This window comes from Coregonus clupeaformis, chromosome 17, assembly GCF_020615455.1.
Source record: "Coregonus clupeaformis isolate EN_2021a chromosome 17, ASM2061545v1, whole genome shotgun sequence".
Classification (NCBI taxonomy): domain Eukaryota; kingdom Metazoa; phylum Chordata; class Actinopteri; order Salmoniformes; family Salmonidae; genus Coregonus; species Coregonus clupeaformis.
Window position 1 is genome coordinate 31,576,939 of NC_059208.1, and position 17,319 is coordinate 31,594,257.

General features: G+C 45.1%; 1 pseudogene; it reads left to right on the forward strand.

Annotated features, from left to right (window-relative positions):
• Nucleotides 1-357: 357 nt before the first annotated feature.
• On the forward strand, nucleotides 358-16,221 carry LOC123492838 (annotated as a pseudogene).
• The last annotated feature ends 1,098 nt before the right edge of the window (nucleotides 16,222-17,319 follow it).

Here is a 17,319-nt window from a genome sequence, read left to right on the forward strand (position 1 = left end):
TGAGAGTCTTCAGATGCCTTTTGACAAACTCCAAGCGGGCTGTCATGTGCCTTTTACAGAGGAGTGGCTTCCATCTGGCCACTGGACACCGTAAAGGCCTGATTGGTGGAGTGCTGCAGAGATGGTTGTCCTTCTGGAAGGTTCTTCCATCTCCACAAAGGAACTCTGGAGCTCTGTCAGAGATTTGTTTTTCTCTCACCCATCTACACACAATACCCCATAAAGACTAAGTGAAACTTGTTTTTAGACATTTTAGCACTCATTGAAAATGAAATATCTAATTTACATAAGTATTCACACCCCTGAGTCAATACATGTTAGAATCACCTTTGGCAGCAGTTACAGCTGTGAGAATGTATGGGTAAGTCTAAAAGCTTTGCACACCTGGATTGTACAATATTTGCACATTATTCTTAAAAAAATTATTCAGGTTCTGTCCAGTTGGTTGTTGATCATTGCTAGACAGCCTTTTTCATGTCTTGATATAGATTTTCAAGTCAAAACTCTAACTTGGCCACTCAGCAACATTCAATGTCCCATCTTAATAAGCACTCCAGTGTAATAGGTAAATAAATACAAAAACTACAAAAACTTTGGCAGCAATGCCATTGTTATAGAGACTGGGAGACAAATTCACCTTTCAGCAGGACAATAGTCTCCCAGGTGAATTTGTCTCCCGTGACTATAACAATGCATTGCTGCCAAAGTTTTTGTATTTATTTTTGGTAATACCAATGACCCCACCGAAGACATTCAAATAAAAAAGTATTCTCGTTCATAACAGACTTTATATGGGCAAATACATTTCATAGAATAAAAAGGAAAGTTTTACATCTTCCTAAGTCTGAGGGTGGTCCCTCAATCGAGCAGTGATTTTCAAACACAGATTCAACCACAAAGACCAGGGAGGTTTTCCAATGCCTCACAAAGAAGGGCACCTATTGGTAGATGGGTAAAAAAAGCAGACATTGAATATCCTTAAGCATGGTGAATTAATTACACTTTGGATGGTGTATCAATATACCCAGTCACTACAAAGATACAGGTGTCCTTCCTAACTCAGTTGCCGGAGAGGAAGGAAACCTCTCAAGGACTTCACCATGAGGCCGATGGTGGCTTTAAAACAGTTACAGAGTTTAATGGCTATGGTAGGACAAAACTGAGGATGGATCAACAACATTGTAGTTACTCCACAATACTAACCTAATTGACAGAGTGAAAAGAAGGAAGCCTGTACATAATAAAAATATTCCAAAACATGGATCCTGTTTGCAATAAGGCACTAAAGTAAAACTGCAAAAAAAATTGCAAAGAAATGAACTTCATGTCCTGAATACAAAGTGTTATGTTTGGGGCAAATCCAACACAACACATCACTGAGTACCACTCTTCATATTTTCAAGCATGGTTGTGGCTGCATCATGTATGCTTGCCATCGGCAAGGACTATGGAGTTTTTTAGGATAAAATAAACAGAAAAGAGCTAAGCACAGGCAAAATCCTAGATTAAAACCTGATTCAGTCTGCTTTCCAACAGACACTGAGAGACAAATGCACCTTTCAGCAGTACAATAGCCTAAAACTCAAGGCCAAATATACACTGGAGTTGCTTACCAAGACGACATTGAATGTTCCAGAGTGGCCTAGTTACAGTTTTGACTTCAATCTGATTTAAAATCTATGGCAAGACTTGAAAATGGATATAGCAATGATCAACGACCAACTTGATAGACCTTGAAGAATCTTTTAAAGAATAATGTTCAAGAACTTGTAGCACAACAAAATGTGAAAAAAAGTCAAGGGGTGTGAACATTTCTGAAGACACTGTGGCTTGCTAAAGTATTCACCCCCCTTGGCATTTTTCCTATTTTGTTTGCCTTACAACCTGTAATTAAAATGGATATATAATAATTTTTCTTGTGAAACAAACAACCCCCCCCCCCCAGAGTCAATACTTTGTAGAGCCACCTTTTGCAGCATACTCTTGGGGTATGTCTCTATAAGCTTGGCACATCTAGCCACTGGGAACTTTGCCCATTCTTCAAGGCAAAACTGCTCCAGCTCCTTCAAGTTGGTGGAACAAAACTGCTCCAGCTCCTGTAGTGGAACAGGTTGAGAGCTTCAAGTTCCTTGGTGTCCACATCACCAACGAACTATCATGGTCCAAACACACCAAGACAGTCGTGAAGAGGGCACGACAAAGCCTATTCCCCCTCAGGAGACTAAAAAGATTTGCCATGGGTCCTCAGATCCTCAAATAATTCTACAGCTGCACCATCGAGAGCATCCTGACTGGTTGCATCACCGCCTGGTATGGCAACTGCTTGGCCTCTGACCGCAAGGCACTACAGAGGGTAGTGCGTACGGCCCAGTACATCACTGGGGCAAAGCTCCCTGCCATCCAGGACCTCTATACCAGGCGGTGTCAGAGGAAGGCCCTCAAAATTGTCAAAGACTCCAGCCACCCTAGTCATAGACTGTTCTCTCTGCTACCGCACGGCAAGCGGTACCGGAGTGCCAAGTCTAGGTCCAAAAGACTTCTCAACAGCTTCTACCCCCAAGCCATAAGACTCCTGAACAGCTAATCATGGCTACCCGGACTATTTGCACTGCCCCCCCACCCCATCCTTTTTACGCTGCTGCTACTCTGTTAAGTATTTATGCATAGTCACTTTAACTCTACCCACATGTACATATTACCTCAACTACCTCAACTAGCCGGTGCCCCCGCACATTGACTATGCAACGGTACCCCCTGTATATATAGCCTCCCTACTGTCACTTTATTTTACTGTATATATAGCCTCCCTACTGTCACTTTATTTTACTTCTGCTCTTTTTTTCTCAACACTGTTTTGTTGTTGTTTTATTCTTACTTTTTTGTTTAAAATAAATGCACTGTTGGTTAAGGGCTGTAAGTAAGCATTTCACTGTAATGTCTGCACCTGTTGTATTCGGCGCATGTGACCAATAAAATTTGATTTGATTTGATTTGAAGTTGGATGGGTTCTGCTGGTGTACAGCAATATTTAAGTCATACCATAGATTCTCAATTGGATTGAGGTCTGGGCTTTGACTAGGCCACTCAAGTGTTGCTTTAGCAGTATGATTAGGGTCATTGTCCTGCTGGAAGGTGAACCTCCGTCCCAGTCTAAAAATACTGGAAGACTGAAACAGGTTTCCCTCAAGAATTTCCCTGTATTTAGCGCCATCCATCATTCCTTCAATTCTGACCAGTTTCCCAGTCCCTGCCGATGAAAAACATCCCCACAGGGATGGTGTTCTCGGGGTGATGAGAGGTGTTGGGTTTGGGCCAGACATAGCGTTTTCCTTGATGGCCAAAAAGCTACATTTTAGTCTCATCTGACCAGAGTACCTTCTTCCATATGTTTGGGGAGTCTCCCACATGCCTTTTGGTGAACACCAAACGTGTTTGCTTATTTTTTTCTTTAAGCAATGGCTTTTTTCTGGCCACTCTTCCATAAAGCCCAGCTCTGTGGAGTGTACAGCTTAAAGTGATCCTATGGACAGATACTCCAATCTCCGCTGTGGAGCTTTGCAGCTCCTTCAGGGTTATCTTTGGTCTCTTTGTTGCCTCTCTGATTAATGCCCTCCTTGCCTGGTCCGTGAGTTTTGGTGGGCGGCCCTCTCTTGGCAGGTTTGTTGTGGTGCCACATTCTTTCCATTTTTTAATAATGGATTTAATGGTGCTCCGTGGGATTTTCAAAGTTTCTGATATTTTTTTGTAACCCAACCCTGATCTGTACTTCTCCACAACTTTGTCCCTGAACTGTTTGGAGAGCTCCTTGGTCTTCATGGTGCCGCTTGCTTGGTGGTGCCCCTTGCTTATTGGTGTTGCAGACTCTGAGGCCTTTCAGAACAGGTGAATATATACGGAGATCATGTGACAGATCATGTGACATTTAGATTACACACAGGTGGACTTTATTTAACTAATTATGTTACTTCTGAAGGTAATTGGTTCCACCAGATCTTATTTAGGGGCTTCATAGCAAAGGGGGTGAATACATATGCAGGCACCACTTTTCTGTTTTTGAAACAAGTTATTTTTTAAATTTCACTTCACAAATGTGGACAATTTTGTGTATGTCCATTACTTGAAATCCAAATAAAAATCCATTTAAATTAGAGGTTGTAATGCAACAAAATAGGAACAACGCCAAGGGGGATGAATATTTTTGCAAGGCACTGTATACAGTGAGGGAAAAAAGTATTTGATCCCCTGCTGATTTTGTAGGTTTGCCCACTGACAAAGAAATGATCAGTCTATAATTTTAATGGTAGGTTTATTTGAACAGTGAGAGACAGAATAACAACAAAAAAATCCAGAAAACGCATGTCAAAAATGTTATAAATTGATTTGCATTTTAATGAGGGAAATAAGTATTTGACCCCTCTGCAAAACATGACTTAGTACTTGGTGGCAAAACCCTTGTTGGCAATCATAGAGGTCAGACGTTTCTTGTAGTTGGCCACCAGGTTTGCACACATCTCAGGAGGGATTTTGTCCCACTCCTCTTATGCAGATCTTCTCCAAGTCATTAAGGTTTCGAGGCTGACGTTTGGCAACTCGAACCTTCAGCTCCCTCCACAGATTTTCTATGGGATTAAGGTCTGGAGACTGGCTAGGCCACTCCAGGACCTTAATGTGCTTCTTCTTGAGCCACTCCTTTTTTGCCTTGGCTGTGTGTTTTGGGTCATTGTCATGCTGGAATACCCATCCACGACCCATTTTCAATGCCCTGGCTGAGGGAAGGAGGTTCTCACCCAAGATTTGATGGTACATGGCCCCGTCCATCGTCCCTTTGATGCGGTGAAGTTGTCCTGTCCCCTTAGCAGAAAAACACCCCCAAAGCATAATGTTTCCACCTCCATGTTTGACAGTGGGGATGGTGTTCTTGGGGTCATAGCCAGCCATCCTCCTCCTCCAAACACGGTGAGTTGAGTTGATGCCAAAGAGCTCGATTTTGGTCTCATCTGACCACAACACTTTCACCCAGTTCTCCTCTGAATCATTCAGATGTTCATTGGCAAACTTCAGACAGGCATGTATATGTGCTTTCTTGAGCAGGGGGACCTTGCGGGCGCTGCAGGATTTCAGTCCTTCACGGCTTAGTGTGTTACCAATTGTTTTCTTGGTGATTATTGTCCCAGCTGCCTTGAGATCATTGACAAGATCCTCCCGTGTAGTTCTGGGCTGATTCCTCACCATTCTCATGATCATTACAACTCCACAAGGTGAGATCTTGCATGGAGCCCCAGGCTGAGGGAGATTGACAGTTATTTTGTGTTTCTTCCATTTGCGAATAATCGCACCAACTGTTGTCACCTTCTCACCAAGTTGCTTGGCGATGGTCTTGTAGCTCATTCCAGCCTTGTGTAGGTCTACAATCTTGTCCCTGACATCCTTGGAGAGCTCTTTGGTCTTGGCCATGGTGGAGAGTTTGGAATCTGATTGATTGATTGCTTCTGTGGACAGGTGTCTTTTATACAGGTAACAAGCTGAGATTAGGAGCACTCCCTTTAAGAGTGTGCTCCTAATCTCAGCTCGTTACCTGTATAAAAGACACCTGGGAGCCAGAAATCTTTCTGATTGAGAGGGGGTCAAATACTTTTTCCCTCATTAAAATGCAAATCAATTTATAACATTTTTGACATGTGGTTTTCTGGATTTTTTTGTTGTTATTCTGTCTCTCACTGTTCAAATAAACCTACCATTACAATTATACATTGATCATTTCTTTGTCAGTGGGCAAATGTACAAAATCAGCAGGGGATCAAATACTTTTTTGTCTTTGTAATCTTCTCCCCAGGTGTTAAGATGGAGGAGGCGGTGTCCACTGGCAGGGGTAGTATGAAATGTACAGTCTGTGACTACACAGTGGACTCCCTCCCCAGCCTCCAGCAGCACATTCTCTCCCACCTGTCTCAGACAAGCTACCAGTGCTCCCACTGCCACTTCAGCTTCACCTCCCCCAGGGAACTGGACAAGCACCGGGAGAATCACGGACACAGCCACAGCCCACTCAGACAGCACGGTCCCAGGCAGGTCGAGACAGTGTGCTCTCCCAGGGAAGGCAGCAGCGTGGAGAGGAGCCCCCATCAGGCCATTGTGGAGCAGGAAAAGGAGCTCCTTCTGAGCCAAATTCTGGGTAGCAGCCTTGACACCAGGACTTGTCCCAATGCGGAGCTGGAGAAGATGGAGACTTCCCTTGTGGATGCTGATCCTAACTCTGGGAGCAGGGCTAGTTTCTCCTACACCAGTGTCAAATCGGAACCCTCCAGCCCTCGCCAGCCAACCTCGCCCATCCAGAACTGCATGGGCCCCGCTGCTTTCCCCATGGGGCCATTCTTACCCCATTTCCCCTTCTCACACGACATAACAGCCGCCCCCCAGGCCTCGAAGATCCTGGCTAAGATGTCCGAGCTGGTCCACCGTAGACTGAGGTATGGAGATACTAACAACTACCCCCCTCATGTCATGTACAGCACCCTTGTCCCCAAAGGGGCCACGTGTTTCGAATGCAATATCACTTTCGATAAACTACTTAGTTCATAAAAAGGACTACTGTATTAGCCGTTGGCAGCACATGGCCAAGCCACATGATTACACCGGTGTCCTGGACAAAGCGGCTGATACAGGGAGCCCTAAATGTGGGGGTTTGGGTGGGTTGGGCAGCCTGAACATGATGGGTCATGGTCATCTATCTGACCACAACAGTTATCTCATGTCCCCCCGCCTGAACCTGTCAGGACTGGACGTTGGGGAGGGGAAGGCACAGGTACATGCTGAGTTCCCAGATAGCGTGAAGAACCGCTCCACCCCCACCACTTCAGATGAGAACCCCTCTATAGAGGGAGATGTGACACGTCCCAAAACGTCCCAAACGCCCGAGACAGACATCTTAGACCCTAACAAGACGACGTGCGAGCCCTGTAAGATCACCTTCAGTCATACCGAGACCTACATGGTTCACAAGCAGTATTACTGCGCCACGCGTCATGACCCGCCAATGAAACGAGTGCATGGAAACAAACTGCCTGCAACCCAGAGAATGGTGCTTACGCGGAAACGGAGGAAGAACTTAGAAATGAATGTTCCCAACCACGAACAACAGAGGTGTCCCATTTGTCATCATCCACATTACTTTGGGATAGCACCCATTGGAGGACGAGGCATGTACCATGACCCAGGGAAGATATATGGTAACCAGTTTCACCCCAGTTACAATATGTTTCTTGGCATGGTTCCGAAGCATCCAGAGGCTAATCTCCCTGTCACTAAATCAGCTCTGATATCTAAGTGCAACGCCATAGCTCAAGATGATCTGGACAGCCCTATCGATCTTAGTAAAAAGTGTTTATCATCAAGCCCTGGTAAATGTTTATGAGTATTGACCATGAAGTTTGGGTGATGTGATCATTCCAATGTCAAAAAATACATTGTCAAAATGTGTTGCTATGCATGCCTGTGTTCGGAATGAAATTCATCAAAATGTTTGATATTTTTACTTTATGTGTTGTGGAAATTTAAATTTAAATCTCAGGCACAATTTCCTTTGTGATGTATATCTACAGTATCTCCTACCTCAAGTATGCAACCTCAAAATACACACATGATGTTACATCACCACCTAGTGGGTGTATATTGAATTATATATTGAATTGATAGAAGAAGAGTTATCAAATAATATCTGCATACCAACGTTACTTAAGACTGACTTGATGTTACGTGAATTATTTAACAAACTATTTCAGTGTCTCTGTGCGTCTCCCAAAAGGTTGTAAGTCTTTTGGGATTTAAGTAACGGACAGAGTCCAGGTCTGCATAGTCAGAGATATTTATTCATTGAGAATTCTGCCATCACAATTTCAGAGTCCATCTTTTATACTCATACGTCATACAAAAAAATCCCTCCCCTCTGTAGGCGGGCTGTAGTTTTCCACTCTAAAACTGCTCTCATGACCATCAGTTCACACACACACACACATATACACACATGCATACACACATACATACACACACACACACACACACATAGCCTACTCCCTGCATTACTCAGTTTTTGCCGTTCTCACAATATTCTGCACCATGTTTTCATAACAGTTTCTCCCCTCCCTAAATTGGGAGGCCTCTTCATCTTAGTTTCTCAGTTGTCTATAGACAGTTCTCCTTGTCCTTTGTTGTCTGGCCTAACTCTTACTCACATTGCTAAATAGTGGCTCAATGCCATAGCCTTTACTGGTCCTACACTCACACATTTCTAACACATTATACACAGTTTCAAGGTGTAATAATTAGTCATTCATAATGAATCTATCACTTGGACATCACTTATATGCACACTAATATCTACAGGGGGCTTTTGGCTATTTCAAAATGCGAAGTAATTTATGTTGAAGGAAATGGAAGAAATAAATTCAACAATGTTCTGCAGTCTGACCATTCCATTAAGCTTAGTAAGGGTTGAATGGCCCCATGGCATTTTATACTTTTATGCATTTCACCTCCTCAGCCTACAGTGCAGATTTCAATATATATGACCTGAAATATCAAGCAAGAACACTAAATACGTTTTAGCAAAAAAAATAAGTTTGTTTTTGCCACATGTTATGTACCACAAGATATGGGTGTTTTACAAACATGTAATTTACAGAAGCATTATAAAGTGTCGTACAAAATGTATTACAAAGTCTCTCTCTCACCTGTCCATCTCCTCATTTGAATTCCATGCTGTCACTGTCACTTTTCCACTCAAGCTTAACATTGTTGTCATCTATCACCCACCAGGTGCCCTTGGAAAGTTCCTCAATGAACACCTTGATAAGCTAATTTCCTGACGATGGCTCACTGCTTTTCTTATTAGGCAACTTCAACCGCCCGACGTCTACTTTCGATAAACTTCTTTCCAAATCTCTCTTTCCCCTCCTTGCCTTTTTTAACCTCACCCTTTCCCAATCCCCTCCAACTCACGAGGCAGGCAATACGCTTGATCTCATCTTTACTAGAGGTTGTTCGCCTACTAATTTCACTTCAACCCCCCTCCAGGAAAACTAAACTTCCTGAAGACCTATCATCCTTTCACTCCCTCCTCTCAATCTTCTCTTCCTCTGTATCCGCTGCTAAAGCCACTTTATATCACTCTAAATTTCAAGATTCTAATGGTTCTGTTACGACACACACACACACACACACACACACACACACACACACACACACACACACACACACACAGACACACACACACACACACAGGAGAGAGCCTTCATCTAGAATAAGTAGACCTCCCCAAGGAACTGGATTAATCAGGTCCCGTTACAGATATGGAAAATGTTGTATTGGGTGGACTACCGGTATTCAACTCTTACCCTACGAGATCCGGAGTCTGCTGGTTTTCTATTCTACCTGATAATTAATTGCACCCACCTGGTGTCCCAGGTCTAAATCAGTCCCTGATTAGAGGGGAACAATTAAAAAAAGGAGTGGAACTGGCTTCGAGGTCCAGAGTTGATTTTGAGGGGACTAGACTATTAAAGGGACAGTACACCCAAATAACTCATTTACATTTTGGTTTCCATACCCTGTAAGCAGTCTTTGGACAAGGTAAGGCAGCAATCCATGCTTTGGTTTTGACATAAAATGGGAAACATTCTTATACAGTATCTGGGCTTTATTGGGATGCTAAAAAGTTAGCATTTAAAGGACAGTGGCCAGGTAAACAAAACTAAAGCATGGATTGCTGTCTTATGGATATGGAAAATTCAGTATCAAGTAGACAGACCCACCACAGCTCTATCCATTAAAACACTGGAGACTAGACTATTCATGCAGCCAGCAGTAGAATTGGACTCTAGACTCAGAGGCATTACACAGGTCTAAATGACAGTATTTGTATGCTATAATAGAAAGACTATAACCTAATATTTGGATACTAAGCAGTGAGTTTGTTAGAACTTTATTACTATTGATCAAAGCCATGTTATATGGTGAGTTACAGTATGATCAATATTGAAACAGTGGAAACTGCTCACATAAGGTCAGTCGACGACAATGAAGAAATCACACAACACAAATCTTTCTTACTTGTCAATGTCCCTCTGTAATCTATTTCTCATCATACAGAATAGTCGACTAGGTCCATGTCAAAGAAAAGCTGTTTTATGGTATTACAGCACAGGCTGCTAAGGAAACACCAGTCCATCTTAACACCTTTGATGTCCTTGTCATAGTGCTTCTGGAGACACCAGGCCGTTCATTCTCCATGATGTAACATAATACATTTTTGAGTGATCCATACTTGATGAGAACCTAGTAGCTGAGGACTGTAACTGTTTTTCATAAATGTTGTGTTTTGTATTGACTGCTGTTTTGTTTTACATTGTATTTATTGGTTGTTGTATTGTTGTGATCAGGGCACCCGTGGGAATGAAAACATGGTCTCAATGGGTTTTCCCTGAATAAATAAATAAAGAATAATAATGGTAATAATAAATAAATAAATCCTACCCTTACAGAATAACCACATTATTTGTATTTGTATTTATTAGGGATCCCCATTAACTGCTGACTCTTCCTGGGGTCCAAACACATTAAGGCACTTACAATACATATAAAACAAAAACAGTACATAATATAACATTATTACATCACCACATATCTACAATACAAAATGTATAATACCACCATACAACAATATTACAATGTACTTGTGTGTAGTATGCGTGTGCCAGCGCTTGTGTGCGTATTTTATTTTATTTTTTATTTTTATATTTCACCTTTATTTAACCAGGTAAGCCAGTTGAGAACAAGTTCTCATTTACAACTGCGACCTGGCCACGATAAAGCAAAGCAGTGCGATAAAAACAACAACACAGAGTTACATATGGGGTAAAACAAAACAGAAAGTCAAAAACAGAAACAGAAAATATATGTACAGTGTGTGCAAATGTAGCAAGTTATGGAGGTAAGGCAATAAATAGGCTATAATGCAAAATAATTACAATTAGTATTAACACTGGAATGATAGATGTGCAAGAGATGATGTGCAAATAGAGATACTGGGGTGCAAATGAGCAAAATAAATAACAATATGGGGATGAGGTAGTTGGGTGGGCTAATTTCAGATGGGCTGTGTACAGGTGCAGTGATAGGTAAGGTGCTCTGACAACTGATGCTTAAAGTTAGTGAGGGAGATAAGAGTCTCCAGCTTCAGAGATTTTTGCAATTCGTTCCAGTCATTGGCAGCAGAGAACTGGAAGGAATGGCGGCCAAAGGAGGTGTTGGCTTTGGAGATGACCAGTGAGATATACCTGCTGGAGCGCATACTACGGGTGGGTGTTGCTATGGTGACCAATGAACTAAGATAAGGCGGGGATTTGCCTAGCAGTGATTTATAGATTGCCTGGAGCCAGTGGGTTTGGCGACGAATATGTAGTGAGGACCAGCCAACAAGAGCGTACAGGTCACAGTGGTGGGTGGTATATGGGGCTTTGGTGACAAAACGGATGGCACTGTAATAGACTACATCCAATTTGCTGAGTATAGTGTTGGAGGCTATTTTGTAAATGACATCGCCGAAGTCAAGGATAGGTAGGATAGTCAGTTTTACGAGGGCATGTTTGGCAGCATGAGTGAAAGAGGCTTTGTTGCGAAATAGGAAGCCGATTCTAGATTTAACTTTGGATTGGAGATTCTTCATGTGAGTCTGGAAGGAGAGTTTACAGTCTAACCAGACACCTAGGTATTTGTAGTTGTCCACATACTCTAGGTCAGACCCGTCGAGAGTAGTGATTCTAGTCGGGTGGGCGGGTGCCAGCAGCGTTCGATTGAAGAGCATGCATTTAGTTTTACTAGTGTTTAAGAGCAGTTGGAGGCTACTGAAGGAGTGTTGTATGGCATTGAAGCTCGTTTGGAGGTTTGTTAACATAGTGTCCAATGAAGGGCCAGATGTATACAAAATGGTGTCATCTGCGTAGAGGTGGATCTGAGAGTCACCAGCAGCAAGAGCGACATCATTGATATACACGGAGAAAAGAGTCGGCCCAAGAATTGAACCCTGTGGCACCCCCATAGAGACTGCCATAAGTCCAGACAACAGGCCCTCCGATATCCCAATTTAGGTCACCAAGCAGTACGGACTCTGAGGATAAATGGGGGGCAATCAATTAACATATGGTGTCCAGGGCACAGCTGGGGGCTGAGGGGTGTCTGTAGCAAGCAGCAACAGTGAGAGACTTATTTCTGGAAAGGTGGATTTTTAGAAGTAGAAGCTCAAACTGTTTGGGCACAGACCTGGATAGTATGATAGAGCTCTGCAGGCTATCGCTACAGTAGATTGCAACTCCACCCCCTTTGGCAGTTCTATCTAGATGGAAAATATTGTAGTTGGGGATGGAAATGTCAGAATTTTTGGTGGCCTTCCTAAGCCAGGATTCAGACACTGCTAGAACATCAAGGTTGGCGGAGTGTGCTAACGCAGTGAATAACTCAAACTTAGGAAGGAGGCTTCTGATGTTAACGTGCAGAAAACCAAGGCTTTTACGGTTACAGAAGTCAACAAATGATAGCTCCTGGGGAGTAGGAGTGATACTGGGGGCTGCAGGGCCTGGGTTAGCCTCTACATCACCAGAGGAACAGAGGAGGACTAGAATAAGGATACGGCTAAAGGCTTTAAGAACTGTTCTTCTAGTGCGTTGGGTACAGAGAATAAAGGGGGCAGATTTCCAGGCGTTGTAGAAAAGATTCAGGGCATTATGTACAGACAAGGATATGGAAGAATATGAGTACAGTGGAGGTAAACCTAATCGTTGGGTAACAATGAAAGAGATAGCATCACTGGAGGCACCGATTGAGCCGGTCTCGGCGTATATGGGGGGTGGAACATAGGAACTATTTGAGGCAGTTTGAGAGGGACTTGGGGTTCTACAGTGAAATTGTATAATAAGAACTAAATGGAACAGCAATAGGCAAGGCATATTGACAAGGGAGAGAGGCATAAAGCAATCACAGGTGTTATTAGAGAGAGCTAAGACAACAACTGGTAATGGCGATAAAGTTTGGGCTGAGGCTAAACAGAATAAACAGGACAGGGTACCGTGTAAAGGAACAGTCCAGCAGGCATCAGCTGTGTGATCATAAGGTCCAGTGAACAGCAATATGTGAGTCCGAGAGCAGTTCAAATTGGTGCTTCAGCACAGCGAGCAGGAAGCACTGTTGTAGTTTGCGTGTGCTAGCGGGCCGGGGCTAGCAGATGGATCTTCGTGGTCGTCGCAACGGGAAACCTGTTGAAACCACAGACGATTACGTCGGCATACCAGTCGTGATGGATCGGCAGGGCTCCGTGTCGACTCTAGGAGGTCCCATCCGGTTGACAGAGAGGTAGATAGCCGGGAGATGTGCTTGACTCAAGGCTAGCTCAAGGCTGATTAGTCAACAACAACGTTAATTTGGCTGTAGCTAGCTAGTTGCGATTATCCAGTGTTAAAGGTCCAGTGATTCAGTGATTCAGGCAAAAAACTTGCTGTGCAGACAGTGCAGACTGGCCGATAATAGTCCAGGCTAGAGCTGGCTGGTAGGTAGTGCAGGCCACGGACAATGGAGAAAAAGAAAAAGCCGCTAACGGTGGCTAATAGCAAGTAGCTAGTTAGCTGGTTCTCCCGAGTGGCGCAGTGGTCTAAGGCACTGCATCGCAGTGCTAGCTGTGCCACTAGAGATCCTGGTTCGAATCCAGGCTCTGTCGTAGCCGACCGCGACCGGGAGACCCATGGGGCGGCGCGCAATTGGCCCAGCGTCGTCCAGGGTAGGGGAGGGAATGGCCGGCAGGGATGTAGCTCAGTTGGTAGAGCATGGCGTTTGCAACGCCAGGGTTGTGGGTTCGATTCCCACAGGGGGTATGAAAAATTATAATGTATGCACTAACTGTAAGTCGCTCTGGATAAGAGCGTCTGCTAAATGACTAAAATGTAAATGTAAATGTACTCCTGTCCGGTAGACAGAGAGGTAGATAGCCAGGGCTAGCTCAAGGCTAACTGGTGCTACGGGGGCAGTGGTGATTAGCCTACAGCAACATCCATTCGGTTGCAGCTAGCTAGATCTGGTGTTAAGATCCAGTGATTCAGTTATTCTGGCAGAAAATCTGATGTTCTGGGTGAAAACCGCTAACGGTGGCTAATAGCAAGTAGCTAGTTAGCTAGTTAGCTGGCTGGCTAGTTTCAACTGGAGATTCTAGATAAAGGTGAGTAAATAATAGAATCCGTTCCACATTGAGTGAGGCTGGTTGCAGGAAAGTATATTTAGTAGAAGGATGAAAAGTGTGATATGGAAATATATACGTAAAATACACACAAAAAAATACAAAAAACTGGCTATTTACATGGACACACAAGAGAACACGACCGCACTGCTACGCTATCTTGTATGCATGTTGTGGCAAACCGGGCGCCAGCAGGGAGCTACAAAGGAAGGAGCAGGACCTTGGTCAGCTCCAGAGGGCTAGAGAGGCCAAGGTGAGTCATCACCATGTACAGCTCTACAGGCACCAACTGGGGCTGGTGAGTCAACACCAATACTACCCAGTCTAGGTACTGCAACCAATTGGCACCTGGAATTGATCCCAAATGGGTATAAGTAGGGCGCTTGAGCAGACAGGCTGAGCGTACGCCTAGACCTCAGAAGAACCGGAGTGAGTATGATAAGCACCTTGATCAGACAGCAAATAAGATACTAGGCAATGTTTGACTCACCTGTCTCTCTCTCTTCCTTTTCTTTGCCCCCAAAGGAAGAGGACCCATACTCGAGCAAATATTGAAACCCCGGACTCATCGCTCTCTCTCTCTTTTTTGTTTGTTCATTAACACAGGTGGTCCGAGGAGCCTCCTCGCCGGACACAGAGTGACCCACCCGTTACCTGAGAGGCCTTTCAGTTGTATTTCTCTCCTTCCCGTTCCCCACAACCTTTATTAAAGAACAACTTTTGTTTGAGCACCGCAGAACGGTCTCCCGCTGTCTCCCGCATTGAAGCTTATCTAGAGATATTTGAGCACACCGCTGAGAGAGAGCGAGGGCCCAAGGAGAACTGGGCTGGCAAAGTGGCCCCCTTTCTGACTGGAGAAGCCCAGAGGGCCTGTAGGGACTTTGCACTGGTGGAAGTCGACAACTATGCTGCTCTGAAAACTGCCATCTGGCCCATTATGGGCACAACCTACCAACCCAGGCCCAACGGTTCCACTCCTGGGCCTATGATGGCCACTCCCCGGTAAGACCTCAAATTGCCGAGCTGGTTAGACAAACTAGAAGTTGGCTTACCATGGGGGACGGGCCATCAGCAATAGATCGACTGGTAATGGACAAATGTATCCGGGGCCTCCCCAAAGACGCAAAGTGCCATGCTGACCCCCATCAGTTGACGCCCTGATCGCTTTATTCGAAAATCACCAGGTTACTGCAGAGATGTTGCAAAGCAGTAGGCCAGAGCCCAGTAGGCCTTAAGTCAAGGCCGAACCAACGCGTGGTGGAAAGGGATATGCCTAGTTGAACCCTGCTTCAAGACGGCCTCCTATTACTGAACCCAGATCACCCCAGAGGCAGCGGCCGCTAGTTAGCGGGGACCAGAGAAGGTGTTACACCTGTGGCCAGGAGGGACCCCTGGCCTGGAGCTGCCCAGGAAACGATGAGTCCATGCTGATGGCCAGTTCCGCAGAGAAGACCACCAGAAGGTGCGGCTACCTCACAACCTGCTGGGCCCACGAAGCAACTGCAGCCCCCCAGATCCCCATCAACATAGGCAGTCAGGATGTGGCCGCCTTGTTGGACACAGGTAGTATGGTCACTCTCATCAAGACTCAATTTGCCGCCGACCCCTTAGGGCCGCCCATAACAGTGGCTTGTATACATGGAGACACGAAAAGTTACCCCACCTGCAGTGTGGTAGTGCAAACCCCTCAAGGTAGCTTTGTGATTGTAGGGGTAGTAGAGAAATTGCCAGTAGATGTCCTAGTGGGCCGGGACTGCCCGATTTTCCAGAGATTCTGGAGCAGAGGGGCCACAGCACCTAGGAGATCAGCTTTGGGGAAAAGGAGAATGGTTCCCCGACGTAGAAGCATCATACCAGCCTGTGCCGCCGCTTCCCCGCCCACCTCCTCAGACTCTGTGGAGGCCCCAGCCGATCCCCTCCTTGGCTCCCCCAGGCACCGACCGAGATGAAGAATTTTCTGAGTTTCCCATTGAGGAGGAGGGAAAGGGAACCTCCCCGGGATAGTTTAGCACCGCCCAACTCACCGATCCCACCCTGGAGCAGGTGAGGACGAGTGTAAGAGCTGTCGGTGGAAAACCAGTAGAGGGGGTGAGTGATCGTTCCTTTCCACATTTTGCGGTCAAAAAATAATCTATTTTATTGGGTTGTGAAAGCGGGAGATGAAATGGTAGAACAACTCTTAGTGCCCAAATCTCCAAATTCCTATACATAGCACACTCACATTTGCTTGGAGCACACCTAGGAGTGGAGAAAACACATGATCGGATCCTGGCTCGGTTCTACTGGCCTGAAGTGAAGAGGGCTGTCCAGGATTACTGCCGGCAGTGCGAGGAATGCCAGAAAACAGCCCCAAAGGTAATCTATCAAAATTCCTTAATCCCTTTACCAATAATCGAGACCCCATTTCAGAGGATTGCCATGTACATAGTGGGACCTCTGCCCAAGTCCAATTGAGGACATAGGTACATCTTGGTAATCATGGACTACGCCACCCGCTACTCTGATGCCATCCCACTACGTGCCACCAGCGCCCGTGCCAAGGCACAGGAACTGTGAATGCGGTGAACTACAAAGTAAAGCAACTGGGGAGACGCAAACCTACCCAGTTATATCACGTGAACATGCTAAAGCAGTGGCATGCCCCTTCCCGGGAGAGAGTGACTGCCCTATCTGGTGTACCCCTCTCCCCAAGGCTCCCAGAGGTGCCGATGGGTCCCCAGCTTGGCCCCAGCCAACGACAGGATCTCCAGGAGCTGATCAGCCAAAACCTGGATGTCTTCTCAGAGATACCAGGAAGCACCACAGTGGCCCAGCACGACATCGTCACGGAACCTGGTAAGAAGGTGAGATTAAGGCCATACCGCATCCTAGAGGCTAAAAGAGAGACCATCCGAGAGGAGGTGAGGATGATGTTAGAACTAGACATCATTGAAGAATCCCACAGTTCTTGGACTAGCTCATTATACTATTGCCCAAACCCGATGGTAGCACTCGGTTCTGTAATGACATCCGGAAGTTAAAAGAGATTTCAAAGTTTGATGCTTACC